Here is a 16331-nt window from a genome sequence, read left to right as displayed (position 1 = left end):
CCGAGGTAGCAGGCGATGCGAGCGGGCCCGCACCCCCTCAGGGCCCCCCGGCAGCTCGCGCGCCACTGGAATCCAGGTGGAAAATTGCATATGGAGGGGGCGGGGGCCCGGCTGCGCGTCAGCACCAGGACCCGCCCCCCTCTAGTTACGTTACTGTAAGGATTTCTCCAACCCGGCCCGCCAGCCAACTGCCCTCCCTCCACCCACTCCCGCCCGATTTCCGGGTTCCTTTTATAGACCCGCCCCTCCAATGATGTCACAAAAAGGGACGGGCAAGCAGGCGCAGCATCTATAAAAGAAGAACCCGGAAACCGGAATTTGAAAATGTCCACCGCGAAGAAGAGTGCAAGGTCGGCCCGACCTGCGGGTCCTGCGGGTATCGGGCCGGCCGCACATCACTACAGCTGCAGTCAAATACCAACAGCTACTTTGATAAGTACAGTGCACATTTAGGGGGTTATTTATTGAAATCTGTTTTTTTTTTCTGGCCGGACTTTTAAAGTGGAAAACACCATTTTTTCGTAGAAAAAACCCTCAAACTTTTCTTGATTTATTAAGCCCCAATGGTGTAAGTCAGAATAAAGAAGTACTCCATCTCAGACCTGCCGAGTTCATGTAGAAGTCAATGACAGATGTCCTGTTTGCAATTTGAAGATATCCTAAACTACGCTGGGTTTCGTTCAATAATCTGAAGATTTCATGGTTTATCAGGATTATCAGGATTTTATCAAGTTTTTTTCCCCCACAAGAAAATGTATTGCTAAATAGGGGGAAAAGTCAGTGCTGGATTTGGTTGGGAGTGGTTTTCATAAAATAGTAAGAAAATGTATGTTTTTGATAAATAACCCCCTTGAACTTTGTAACGCAGACCTCCATAGAATCTATTGACACCGCAATAAAAGTTCCACAATAGATGGTTGCTTTGATCTATGCCACACAGAGTGAAAGACAAATGTCCCAGAAAGGATAAACCATGAAGAGGCTGTGCATTCCTGTTAGTAGTTAAGATAAATATCTCAATAAAGCAAAATAAAATGGCAGAGTGATTAAAATTCATTTAGCCAGAAGCTTTATAACTTTTTTTTGTTTAGATACTAAAATATAGAATAATATACCCATTTTCAAAATTTTCTAATTACACTCAAATCTAGGATTTTAGCTTCCCACTGTGCCACAGAGCCATTCCCCATGTCAAAGTCATGAAATAACAATAATTAGAACACCTGGAGCCTTAAATATGATCACAGGTGCAGAAACCTCAATAGCTATACATTTTCAATGAAATTAGTGATATTATTTTTTTATACCTGTGCTGGGAAAGATGGTAAGTTCTTAAGCTTGTTGCATGTTTACAGTCAGAATATACATAGGGAAAAGGAGTGTATTTGGGCACCAAAAGTTTAAATTGAATGTGAGGGTAATGCTTTTTGCACGATTATTATATCTTCATGTAAATAGTTTAAATTCATAGAAGTCTAAAAATACATTTTTAATTAAATATGTTAAAAAGCAGGGTCAGACTAGCATACTGGGGAGAAATCCTTGGGTGCCTTGTCATCCTGGGCTCATTGGCACATGGCTGTGGTTGGAGGGTTGACAGTGCTGGTTTGTTGGAGCCGGTGTTGTGTTATGAAGGGGGTGTGGTGTGTGAATCCAGCCAGGGTTGTTGGCCCTTAGGGTCAGGTTCTGCAATGGGCCCTACCTACCTTTGTCTGATACTGATAGGGTACAACTGTGTGTGGGATATTTACATGAATCTGAAATGCTTTTATTACATGCATGACATATTAGTACTACTATATGTTTGAAGGTTTCCCTTTTTTCCTGATGACAGATAAAAGCGATAAATTTAAAGCATTAAAGGAAAAGCATCGGAATCTTACATGGTTTCATGAAAGGCATTATTTAGATGAATTTTTGCAAAAGGCTAAAGTCAGCATAGTGCTTCAGACAGGTCAGTAAGCGGCTAAATAGTATAGTGGCAAACAGCCAGTCCTCAATTAATTTCTGCTGACTAGATCACCATATTATCTGACTGCAAATGTTTTTTCGTGTTGATCCATATGTTGTTATTATTTTTACAGAAATCATATTGCTTTGATTTTTCTTGAAGTGCTTCCATGATTTCTAGTGAAATGATATCTGTGTATGCAGCCATCCATCTGTCAAAGATCTGATTTTTCCTAGCAGGAGAGACAGAGCTAAAGATGTAGTTTTAAAAAAAAAAAACTAGCGAACAAAGGTATGAATTTATTTGCAAATTATTTTAGTCTTCACTCGGCTTTAAAACTGCCTTTAGATAAACTCTAGATATGCAATGAAATATGGATTTTTTTTTTGAGACTTGAGCAAGAGTTTCCACTGCATAAATAGTTTAACGTTGTATACCTGTGTGTTTGGGTGTTTATTTTTTTAATTAAAATTATGTTTGCCTTAGGTGGTTAATGTAAATAGGAGAGGAGAAAGGGGCACAGAGGGTATTTGCCTTGGGCTCTTAACCCAGCAGACACTCCTTGTTCAGATAGTGTTACTGATGAATCTACAAATAACATATTATTACATTGAAAAACAATTATTTAAATCAGAGATGTTTGATCCATGGCTGCTGGAGGGTTCTGGGAGAATCTAATACAACCATATGGAAGACATGCAGGCTATATTCTAATAGTGCCCAGTTTTTTGCTTTCCCAGTCATTGAAAAATTTTACACCTGGCACATTTTGGCTTATTTTATTGTAGACAAAGAGAATTACATTTCTTTAGTTTTCTTTAGTTTCGTCCTCAGTGTGGACCAACTCTGTTCCACCCTTAGATATTAACAGTGATTTACGCAATATATTTTTAAGAATCAATCAAAAGCAATGATACCTAATTAAGTAAATGATATGCTTTGGCCCAATGCTCTTATTAGGAAAAACAAAAGCTAAACAGTATTTAAATAACTAGTTCATATAACAGGAAACCCCTTACTTGTTTGTACTGTCACCTTTGTATGAAAAACAAAAAAATCTATACTAATAAATAGAAAATATTTTTTGAAACCACATAGACACCCTCACTATTGTCTGGTTTGGTACGGGGGTTGTGTTCTCTTGCTCAAATCTGCCAGATGATCTTTTTTTTTGCATATTCCTCCCCTTCCTCTGTGAGATATTGTTGCTGACCAAATTTAAAACACTGCAGTCTTTAGGAACCCTGCAGTGCCATTTTAAGTACTTGGACCTGCAAAATGCCCCAAGCAATAACTACCTGAATTGCTTTTAATTACACAATATAGCTGCATCATCTTACTTCAGATTCTTCTTGATTGATGCTGTAAGGCAATTGCAACCACGGATGATGGGATTAAGTGGCTCTTGAAGTGACTTTAGCTTCTTGTCTGAACAAAGGAAAAGAAGAGAACACTCAGTCTCTTTCTGAACAAGCAGCCTTTTTCACTTGCGATAGAAAGAAATACAATTAACAAACATTACCCGCAGAGGGAAATTGAAATGTACATTCAGAAGAGAAAGGCACTTGACTACAATTTGACATATATGATCCAAGCTGTTCCGGCCATTCATTTCTGCTAATTGTTTGAGGACAAGTTCACAGAACAAATGATTAAAATTAAGACTAAAACTGGCATTATTAGCATGTGTAAGGAAAGGCATGCTCTACAGAAGCAGTAAAGCTGTAGCTGTGGTCACTGGCCATTGAGAGCTAGCTCACACTAGACAAATATTAGGTCTACCTCTGTTGTGAGCTTTCTTTGTGCGCAGAAGACCTGCTGGTATTTCAAATAAACAACACACATTTTCTTTTCTTAATTAGATGGAATTAGTGTGCAGATTCCAGTGTTTTATCATTTATAAAATGTTTGACTATATGGGGTTTGTTTTTCATTTTATATCTAATTAGTGCTGGGAAGTTTTTTTTCTTACTGAAGCAATCTAATTTTCATAAAATGGCATATTGTGTTGCAATATTGTTTTCCTTGTCTTACTAAGCTTTCTTTGCATCTGTGACTCTAACATGAGAACATTGTTGGCAGTGTTTCCTGAGCAATACCCACAAGTGTTTTGGGAAACTCTGCATATTGACATACAGAGTCTGCCTACAACCTCAACAGTACAATATTCTCATGAGTGCTGAATGCATCACAATACTTTACAGTGTGCTTTAATGGTAATTAACAGAATAATTTGCGACTTACTACTCTCTCCACTTCTTGTTATCATCATCCTCATAATTTATGTATATAGTGTTACACAGTGTTTTACTTTGTTATAATTCTATAATAATAATAATTTCACAAACAAGGGTTATACAGTAAAAAATAGGATCAGACTGCCCTACTAGCAAGAGCCTACAATTTAAAGGGCTTGTCCTGACAACTTGCATCGTGGAAACATTGGCAGTAAGCTCTCCAGCTAAGGCTTTAGATCCCACAATGGTTGCACATTCTAGGATTAGCAGACTTTAGAAGAACAGAAGCTTGTAATATATTGAGGGAAATTAAGCCATAACTAAAGAAGAGCTGATTTTTGCTATTAGATATCTTGTGCATTGTTCAGCTAGTCAAGCACAGGGCTTGACTAGCCACACTGGCCACACTGTCCCTTACTCCTGATCTCACCCCCTTCGGTCCTGATTGTGCTGCAGCTACAGGAAGGGTATGCATGGGGGCCCGAATGGGGAGAGGGGGGCCCCTGTGTAGGAAGCCCCGGTGGGGCGACACTGGTCAGGCAAGTAGGGAATGGAATAGCTGGGAGAGTAGCAGTTACATTAGCTAATTACATTCAGGAATTACATGCAAAAAACATGCAACTAATGTATATTAAAAAGTTGGTTAGAATTACATATTTATTCAGTATAGAAAAATCTCCAAATTATGGCTGGACATACCCTTTAACAAAGATCTAATGTGCATCATCTTGAATCTCATGATAAATAACGCTAGTGTAGTACATAAATGTATATATATATATATATATATATATATATATATATATATATATATATATATATCCATCCTTGAAAAAGGTCCTAATAAGGACCAAAATGTTGGACTATGAAATGATAAAAATAAAGAGGTGAATATTTTTTTACATGGTTGTGCCAGTTTTCTGATATTTGTGGAGAACAACAAAGTGAAATGCGGCTCATCCCTTTTTATTGGGTGCACATGGGTCAGGCTTGATATACATACTACTACAGAAATTATCCCCAGCACTCAAATATATAGCTCCCTAGGAAAAACTATTTTGCACATTGTGTTTTAATTTTATGTTATGGGGAGGTGGCGTTTTTGCTGCGTTTTTACTTTGCGTTTTTAAAAATGAACAGCCAGGCGTAAATACGCATAAACTGCACTACCACTGAAACTAATGGAAAACGCACTATGGCAATTCACACAGGGTGGTTGCAAGCTGAAATCCGCCACAGGATGCCAGTATTGGCGTTTTTTAGCAGAAACGCCAATACGTCAAGAAACTACCAAATCAATAGACTCTATGGGATCTGCACGTTTGAAACCACACTTTACGTAAATACGCAGCATATTTTAAATATGGCGTCCAAATTCAATGAGAAGTGCATGTTGGGAAAATAATCGTATGTGCTGAAAAACGCATAAAAAACGCATGTTGACGGTCTCAGTAGCGTATTAATGCCTGGCTGTTCTTTTTTAAAAACGCAGCGTAAAAACGCAACGTAAAAACGCCACAAAAACGCCACATCTGGCCTTACCCTTAATAGTGCTTTTTAGTATAAATCTCTGGGTAAGATGTACCCATTTTGGTAATTTGTTGGTAATTGCTACTGCCTGCTTGCTTTTTGCCTGAAGGATTAACCCCTGAGGTATGGTCATCATCTTGCCACATAACTAAAACACCCTTGAGTCTAGACCAAATCTGAAGCAAAAAAAAATTGTAAAACAGGTTGTTTATAAAATACATTGCAGTGGGAGCCATGTCCTTATTTATGTCATTTTTCTTTGCTTTGGCTGATTACATTGTACATGAACAAACAGTGCAGCTTTCCGAGTGGCACCAACAGGGTTTCCAAGTGTGCGGTGTCCCCTGCTTTCCCTATATTATTATAAAGAAGCAGATATGTGGGGTTTTATGTTTTAGCTGTTTAATTATCTTTTTTAGCAAGAATTTCCAATAGAGTATTGAATTTCTGATTTACAGTTTTGGAGCGTTTGTAGCACTGAATGCTGCTAAGCTGCATGCATTAGGATGTTGATTTATTCTGTAGCATTTGGATTCAGACGAAGCTTAGCAAGACATCTTGTGCAAATGCTGACAAGTAATATGTCCCTAACCGTGCACTCGGCTGGATTCCAAATTTATCATGTGTCTCTGGTTTAGTGTAAATATACTATTGGGCAGCTTAATGAGTTTTACTGGGACTGAGAAGTTGGATGTTAGTCAACTTTATTCTTGGTCATATTTATCAAAGTTGCAAGCTCCTGAATATTCAGTGTCCTGTTGTCCCCCAACTATTATTCTTTTTTTTTTTATTATTTTATTTAGAACTGCAATTAAAGTGAGAAGGATAACTATATTAATCTATATAATCTATATTAACTATATAGTATTATTACATGTACTGGAAATGTAAGTATAGTTTTGAAATGGCCACAGGTGGCAATTATAGGTTGTGGAACTATGGCACTGTACCAGCTGAAGAATTCCAGTGGAAACAAAACATATAAGAGCCGAAACTCGGCCCGGCACTGGCTGAAACCAGCCCTTATGTGAGTACATACACAACAGGGAAATCTGCCATTAGCTGTACAGCTGTACAAACTTTCTTGGCAACATTCATCTCATGTGTGCAGTGATTGGAGGAGCCATAAAGGGCGTGCTTTTGCACCTTTTCCACTTGTGTCCTGGGATCAGTAAATGATCCCATATGTGTTAGGCAATGTGTGTAAGAAGCATCCTACTGTATGTGTTTTCGGGTACCTGAAATAATTTTGCTTAACAATATGACTGCATTTCATCATCTAAGGCAAAGAGGGGAAAGTTGTGCTCACCACTTAAGAATTTAAAGCCAGTAGTGTAACTACCGTGGGCCTGCACCCCCTTGGGACAAAGGATATATCGTGGGTGGAAGGGCCAGAGATTTCTTGCACCAGTGGAGTACAAGTGGCACAAGTCCAGGGGGGCCAGGCGGACAGTAGTTACATCACTGTTTAAAACCATTAGGTGGAGCATGCAATGAGGGTGTTCTCATAAAATTCATATAGACCAAGACAATAAAACCTCTCTAGTCACCCATTATCGGTACATTAAAGACATTACGATTTTTTTGACTGTCATGCGTAAACCTTTCATATTTCCTATACTCGTATGATTAAAAGAGAACGAGACCTAATCCGGATGCAAATTAGGAAAAAAGGGGCGAAAGAGAACCACGCTTGTTGAAAAGTGACATGATTTTTAGGATTTGATTTACCAAGGCTGAATCCCAAACTGAATCCTGGATTTGGTGCATCCCTAAAGCAAAGTATCACCCCTTCTCCAAATATGCTGGATCCAAAAATTGCTATTTAGTTTGCCACGCAATTGCTGGTGTCATGTTCCTTATCCTTTGAACTGGGGCTTATGCCCCCCATCTTTCATAGTCACTCATCACTTCTACATCTGTGTACAGACAAATGTACATGTGCCACACAATGTCCTAAACATCATCTGTCCTGAACAGAGAGAGATAGAAACATTACTTTAGACTCCAATGGGAAGAAATATATATAAGAAAAATTTATTGGCGAGGTTGCCAAATAAGTGGATCTTTCTCTGATATCAGGCTGCAATCTGCAATACCTTTAATAAAGCCAATTAAAAATACTATTTGATTTTGTCAAAGAAATTACTCATAAGTTTCAGGAAATCCAAGCTAAAATGTAACTCAAGTAGCACTGCAATAACTGGCACATTGTTAACTTTTCATCTGCTAGGAATTACTTTTATATTGATAACAGTATTGGGGTAATTTACCACTAGCTTGTTATATTAAGGACAAAGAAGGAAAATAAGTGTGTTTTTTTTAACGTCAAGATACATTTCTCTTATTAGCAGCTGATAATTGTGGTAGGTGACTATATTAGTCAATTGTTATGCAAATTCTGATTAAAAATATCAGTGACTTAGCAAGGTTTTTTTTTTTTTTGCTTGTTCTCCTTGATACTCTTCCGGTGTCTTCTTTCTTCAAATTTCCCAAGGCAGACGCTCGCACAGTTGAACGAAATAGCCGACTTTTTAGTTAAAGTTCAGCTTTTCGTTTAATATAGAAGCCTCCCTGCCTATCGGGAAGTAATTGACAGATTACGCACCATTGACTTCATGGGACATTGAGAAACCTTATTTTATTTGGGGGAACTCTTTTTCCACAACAGTTGGACATATGTGCCTGTGCCTTTTTAGACATTGTAGGGTTTTTAAAGATGCACCGCCGGTGCACCTTTGTTGCTATATCCTATTGATTTTAGTTTTTTACAATTTACCTAATAGAATTTATGGAAGAAATTATGTTGAATTGTGGATTTGGATGAATTTATTTTTGTTTTGATGAGATGGTGGTGGATTGGCCAGCCACTGTTTTTGTGTGTAATTATCATTAATAAATTAGCTGCATGTTTTAAAAGTTATTGTAGTCAACTTGTGTTTTAAAGGTGTTGTGCTGTAAATTTTCTCTGTGTTTTTGCAATGTAATTGGCAAGGCTATGCACAGATGAAGCAAAGTTTGTTAAGCAACTATCACAAAATAGCACAAAAAAACATACATTCAATTCAGATGAAAAGGGCTTTCTACACTCCAAATGCTTTGAGTTTCATTGTAAGAATATAAATCTGTAATTTATGTGATTTACTTTCTTCCTTTCTCCTGCATTTCTTGCAGAAAGAATCCTTATATGAAAAATGTCTTTGCAGGAACACCAAAAAAATCCTTTTGCTCTCAAGTTAAAAGTACTTTTAAATACATTCCCCGCCGAGCTTTGCTTTGCATACTTGGAAACGATTAAAGAAAAATTAAAAAAATCCCCAGTCTCAATGTTGATTGTGCTGTACTAGCCTGTGAAGATGGGGTAGCTATCAACAAAAAAGTAAGGTTTTGATAGCTAAAATTATTTTTAAAACTATATCTAATTTTAAAATACAGGCAGTCCCCGGGTTACGTACGAGATATGGTCTGTAGGTTTGTTCTTAAGTTGAATTTGTATGTAAGTTGAAACATACACATTTACTAATTAAATGCAAATTAAACAGATGTTTGTATTAACATAGTATTTATTTTTGCCTTTCTGTGTCCGCAGTAGACAATACACATCAGAGGGGGCTGGGGCAGGTGATTTATTAAAGGTAAATGCTAATAAAAGTCGAGCAAACCGCAGTATGTTACTGTCTGTAAGTGTGAGTTCTATGTAAGTCGGGTGTAGGTAACTCGAGGACTGCCTGTATCACAAGTATTAATTCATGCTTGATGAGGAGCAAGTTGCAAATGTAGTTTTGGTTTGGGTGGGGCATGTATGCAGCAGGTTGATAAAGAGCTGGGGTTTGGGGTGTAAACTGGTACAACACTGTTTGGCCTCTTGAGATCTGAGTACCAAGGTATAGACTGTTTAACTTGGCTTCGGCTAGCAAGCAACATGTTGATCACTAACTCATTTGTCACTCCCAGGGGCCTTAAATGTGCTCTTTTTTTAATTCCTGCCTTGGAGGCAAGTTTTTGAGGCATAAAGTCCATGTGCACTACCAAACAGAACCTCCTTCAGGCTGAGGCTGTCAATCCACGTGGAGCTACCGAATAGCCAATCACACTCCTTATTTGGCACTCACAGTAACCTTTTTTTCCATGCTTGTGTAGCTCCTCAACTCTTTTTACAAATGAACATTACTGGTAAAAAAATGGTTGATGGCCTGGCTTTAACAAATCATCCTTGAGACTTTCTGACATATAGATGTTAGAGTTCAGTGTCTGGTATTCCTTTATGGCGCTAATGTATAACATCAGAGGTAGTTACCACCTTGTAACAGTGACCAAGCTTTGACAAATCAGGCCCATAATACCTTTTTTCATTTAGTATGTTCATAGAACTGTTTTCTGTTGTTCCCCTCTTAGACCCTTATTTATCAGTTTAGTTAAAATAAATTACCCCATTTATAATTTTCCATAGGCACTATGAATTGTCAAAATAAGAGATTTACTAGGAATATGCAATGTTATTTTTGTTTTGCAATTTCCCTGTTAGTTTATTGTTAAGCTTTGCGTTTGAAAGCGTATCTAATAAGAAGTTATTACATTTGATTATGGTGCATTACAAAGAAAACTGACTTTCTTTTTTTCTTTGATACATCACATCTGTATAAAAAGTGTATTTTTTTATGTTACTCATATTTAAAGCAATAATGATGCCGCCAGAAAGTCATATATTTACAGAGAGTCAGATAAACGCTATTTGACCTTTACCTTTATGGTAAGGAAACACTCTCTTCCAATATCCTTATTATATGCAGCAGGGGGTGTATGCCATCTGTAATTTGTGTAATCGTTATTTCTGTTGCTTTCATTTATAGTTTGCATTATAAATATCTGTGCTACTTTAGCAAAAGGATTTTATTAAGGCTTTGTGATTTCAAAAAAGAGTTTATGCTTATCCTTGTCTTTGGTTTTTCAGAATTTATATAAATCTTGTAATCTGTATGCAAAAACACTCCATTGGGACCAGGAGACCAATAACTTGCTACAGTAAAATCTACAGTAAAGCCATTTTTTCAGACTACAAGTGAGTTGTTCCTTCCTTTCCTCCTCCCTTCCAACCTTGGTCTGCTGGGAGAAGGATCAGATTAATAATTACCCTAATAACCCTCCACATCCAATTCAACAATACCTAAAAGGGGAAGCTTCTGTTTTGCTTTTATATAATAATATTTCAGTTTATCAATCAAGTTACATGTTTTAGAGGCCTAAACAAGCAATTATTTGACAGTGACTAAGTAGGGTTTTACACTGGAGGCCCAAGATTAATATCAAGCATTAATATATAGCAAGAGAACTTTAAAGGTTCCTCAAAAAATACCCTGTAAACTGAACAAAAATATGTGACCCAGTTCAGGGTCCTCTTTATTTATTACATTCAGGCAATCTGTTTGAATTACAACCTGTCTTGATGTGGCTGCAGTTTTAGATTATATAGATTGTTTGATACTGTCCAATTTGATGCCCAAATGTCCATGTAGAAGAGGAAAGAGGAGATAAACCTTGCAATATTTTTTTCCATCATAATGAATCTCTCACTGTCTCAGTATTTGGTTGAAAGTAATTGCATTATAATAGTTTTATATAATAGTTCTTGTCCTCTGTGCCTCAAGTCAAACTAGTAAAAGCTTGCAATGGAACTTTTACCTTTTGATCACATTTGACTGGACAGCTTTAAAGGAGAATTCAACCCCCACATTGATAAGTCCCCACTGGCCCCTCTCCCTGCCTCACCCCTGCTTAGTGTTACCCCCTGAATTGTGTTCCTTGTAGGATTACTGACTGCACATGCAGAGTGATCGCAGTGGAGCTCACGGCCGCCATCTTCCGGTGCTGCGGTGATATTCAGGCTTCCTTCCCTTCTGCAATTTCCGTCACTTCCGGCGCATACGCAGTTTTCGTGAACCCAGGAGATTTCTCCCACTGCGCATGCGCCAATACACCACTCCGCTGCACTCACTCTGCATGTGCAGTCAGTTATCCTACAGGGGACACAATTCTGGGGTAACACTTAGCAGGGGGAGGCATGGAGGGGGCCAGTGGAGGGGGGCCAATGGGGATTTATCACATGGGAGGTTTAATTCTCCTTTAAGTAAATGTAATTTCAAATATTAGTTTGTACCTATTCTAAATAAATCACTGGAATCTCTTTTATTTTGTTTTTTTGGTACAGTGGTTTAAATATTTTACAGCTTGTGTCTTTAAAGCATATTTTTTTGGTAAACAGTTTCTACTTCTCATTCATATAGATAGATTTCCCAGAAGTGCTGAATAACTCTTCAGAAAATAAATTACATAATCTGTGTAGTAATATTTCACCTTGTGCCATTTTTAACTGTGTGTGTGATTGGCAAATCATCCCAAGTACTTTTATTTTAGAGTTGGCAAAAGCACAATTTGCTACAGTGGAAAAAAACAGGATTATAGCAGTGGGAAAACGAGGGCAGTTTTAAAACTAAAGTAATCAGTTTTACCAGCAGTGATGAGCGCTTTAAATTGGGATTAATGCATGCAAACAAGGTTTAATCTGTTTAAACTTTTCACTTAATCTTTCCCAAATGTAAACAACATTTGTTATACCTTGGAGAAAGAAAATGATTGGGCTCAAGAGACACCGCTTATCCTGTTAAACATTTTCTGTTTTTGTGACATCAAAGTAAAAATTGTATATTTATTGAGGGTGTTAAGTGTATTTAGAGAGACCATTTTGTTAAAACCAGCAGGGATTAAAAAGCAATTTATAGCTGTTTTTCTACAGCCAAGTAACACTTTTTATAGTGCTGACTGATGAAATAATACTTCTACTACAACTAATTTTGTTTATTGCTAAAAAAAATGTAATGTATTGATTATAGACATTTTTGTTCCTCCATTGTGGGATTAAACTGGACTTTATCTTAACACAGGTTCTGAATTTTGAAAATATAACTTTATATGTGGTCAGATAAATGTTCAACCATACTGGAGCAGTGATTGTTCACATACTATAACTTTACATACAGATTGTAAATCATTTATACATAATGAAAAATTTCCAATGTTCTAATTTTGTTGGTCAGTCCAAAGTGTGTCTTTTAAAAGGTTATTCTAAAAAAGGAGCTAGATAGGGGTTTTGTTTGATTGACATATATAGGGATTGTCTTAAATTAATGGCTTGATGTTTGGATGGAAGATTGAGTAGGTACTGCAACAAATCCAACATAGGTTTTGGTATCTTGTAGACCACCAAAAGAAATGTGGTAAAATGGCAGGTCTTTTTGACACCTGGGTGACCACAGATCTTAGAATAGTGATCTAAATGTAAATCACAGAGCCCTGGCATTCTGAGAAAAAGAGGGATGTAGTTTGCTTGAGGTAGGATTTAGATAAAGAAAAGGTTTGTGGAAATGTGCTAAAATCAGACAACCTGGAGAATAAATTATGGGGCAGATTTATTAAGGTTCAAATTGAAAATTCAAATTCTCAAATATTTTTTATGGTCAAAACTGTCAAATTCGATTAGAGAATTATCCAAACTCGATTCAAGTTTTTTTTAATAAATATGAATTTGATTTTCGAGATTTATTAAACTCTGGTCCTTTAAGAATTTGAATTCGACTATTCATCACCTAAAAATGGGAGAGGTCCAGTGACCAATTAAGTTTCAGTTTCAGTTTTTTTTCGGCTTTGGTCGAAATTTGAATTGAATGTCATTCGAGTTTTCGGGTCGTTAAAAATTAGTCTGAGTTTTAGATAGTCGATTCTTTTAATAAGTAACCCCCAGTCGAAATTTGAATATATTCGAATTTCGAATATGTTCGAATTTAAAGGAGTTTCAAAAAACTCACATGAATTCGAAATTTGACCCTTGATATATGTGCCTCTCCCATGTTATTCCTTTTTGCTAGCTTGTCCATGATAATATATCAACATAATACCCTCAAAGCACAGGCCAAATGTTTACTAGCTTGCCCATGATGATATATAGTGAATAAAGTACCCCCTCTTGTAAAATATAAGGATATTATAAGTTACTGAGGAGTTTCATGACCATATAAAAGTACGAGGCCGAAGGCCGAGTGTTTTTATACAGGTCATGGAACTCCGAGGTAACTTATAATATCCTCATATTTTACAACTGGGGGTACTTTATTAATTATTATACACAAATTTCAGTGAGTCATGTGACAGAAATTACATCACTACTTACCGTTTATAACTGATGACATCACTACTCACCATTTAAAAGGATATAATTTACAAGATATTCATGGCTTTTGTGTATTATACAATTATACAGTATCATTTGATTTACTCTCAAAGCACAAGTCAAATTTTTGTTGAATTTCTAACAGTGTACCCTTTCGGCTTCATAGCACTGCTAGAAGACAATTCAATTTAAATGTATCCACAACTCCATGTTGAGCCAGAGGGAGGCTAACTAAAATTCCTAGCATTTAATTATTTTTGAAACACAGTCTGACTTTTCGGCCGACCCACGGCCTTTCTCAAAGTGCCACAAAAACAGTGAACAATGCCTTAAATCTGTGTAGTTGGAGAGAGTGCCGGTATCAGAGTGAAATGGATATGGTTAAATTTAAATTTACCTGGCACCCGTGTTTTGTGAGATTGAAATTTAACTACTAAAGAAATATGCTTAAACTATCAATGGCATTAGAGACGAGTATGGCAGCAAAGACCCTTAACAGTCGTTTAAGTGGATGTCGAACTCTACCAGATGAAAGCTTCATTTCGGTGCTGAAAGCACGATGTACAGCGATTTAAAGGGCAGAGATGGCCCCTGATTGAGGGGTGCAGGCGGTGGTGAGCTTCCCACAGAGAGATAATGCCCAGTCGCCTACCCTGTATTGGGACCTGAGAACCACCTCTTGGGGAATGTCGGCACACATGGACGGGTGGGCCTCAGATGGTGGGTAATATAGAGGCTTTTGCACTGATATGCTCCGCCATCTATGTTGAGAATGATAGTTCTGCAATGGACATGTACTTTTCCGTTTTCTCCCTGTAAGTGGAACATTAGCTGTCCACCTTGGTGAGGAATGTTGCTACGTGAACTACCTCCCTGGAAACATAATAAGCCGGTATGTTTTGCTCGATTCTTGCTGTTTATCAAGTTGGTAGTGTTTTGCCTAATACTAAACCAAGTTCTAACTACTAACTATTTGTCGACACTTATTAAACTGAACTGTGACTTTCTGCCTACGAGTGGGGATTGAAACCCACAGGAGTCGACCAGAGCTGGGGCAAGTGACTTGCTGCATACTCTTTCAGACTTCATATTTACCATAGACTTTGTGAACTATTTACCTCTGGATTGAACTATGGACACTATGGGGTTAACAACTAAAGGGTCTGGAGTTTATTCATTTTTCCTCATTTGTAGTTTTTTTGCATATTTTATTTTTTATTTTTTCCTTTTTATTTCTCCTTATCTTTATTTGATCTAAACCATACACTGTGGAGACAGGGGCCCACCCCTTAACAATTAATATTTGTATGTGGTTTACACATTTTGTCTGTTTAGGTAACTCTCTAGTTAGGATATCATATATATTAATTGACAAGGTTGGGTGTTTACACACAAGGGATATTCTTATGCAAGTTTTGTACTACCGCTAACTAAAGAGAATTCAGCATGTTGGGATGGGCTATTAAGTTATTGCATATAGTAATATGAATAGCATGGTGAATAATGATTGGTGTTTATTAATTCCATTATTACTATGGGGTTTTCACTTTTTATACATTCATTATTTTATTAAGATGGGTTACAGAATATCACTGTTTTTGATTCTCTGTGTCTAATACACCAGAGGGGGTTTGTGTCATGTCCCAGCAATTCAATTAGTTCCCCATAGGTTAGTAATATTGAGGCAAGGTTCAAAATTAGCATAAATAAAATTAGAACAAGACAGTTTAAATTAACACCATTGTCCATGTGAAACACATAGAGGGTTTAGATATGTTAAATTAAAGGTAACTTAGAAAAGCACTATTAGTTAAAGTCTATAAAAGTAAATTAATTGGATACAAAACCCTAGTAAAGAAAAGGGATTGGGATGTCCTGAATCATAGTAAAGAGAAACTCCACTGAACGGCTGAGCTTTGTAAATTAAGGAACAACTACTCAGAGAGTGACTAACTAGCAACAATGTTTAGAAAAGTTATAATATAGATACGTCGGAGTTTGCTATTTTGTCGTGTTTTTAAACTAATGTAACTAAGGGATGAATTGTATTAAGTTAGGATTGACTGATATGTTTTTAATTCTTGGGGATTTATTGTATTCACAATGACAGGCTGAAGGGGTGGTCGCTCCATTATGATGATGACTATATGTCACTGATGATGCTGTTTCCCACCAAACAAACAGATTTAAGGCATCGTTCATTGTTTATATGACACTTTGAGAAAGGCCGTGGGTCGGCCGAAACGTCAGACTGTGTTTTAAAAATAAAACTTAAATTTTAATTAGTAAGACCTGTGAGTGCGGATTCTTCTGGATATATTTTGTTTATTTTGCTGTCTCTGCACCCAGGCACATTTACCGCAGTTATGGAGAGTGCCGGTATGAGAGTGAA

At 37.0% G+C, this 16331-nt stretch overlaps 1 pseudogene; it reads left to right on the top strand.

Moving 5' to 3' along the window:
* The first annotated feature begins 6656 nt into the window (after positions 1–6656).
* LOC108708975 overlaps positions 6657–16331 on the top strand; it is a 77096-nt pseudogene continuing 67421 nt past the window's right edge.

This window comes from Xenopus laevis, chromosome 2S (genome assembly GCF_017654675.1).
Source record: "Xenopus laevis strain J_2021 chromosome 2S, Xenopus_laevis_v10.1, whole genome shotgun sequence".
Lineage (NCBI taxonomy): Eukaryota > Metazoa > Chordata > Amphibia > Anura > Pipidae > Xenopus > Xenopus laevis.
Note: the sequence above shows the minus strand (reverse complement) of the source record. Positions and strands in the feature narration are given on the sequence as shown.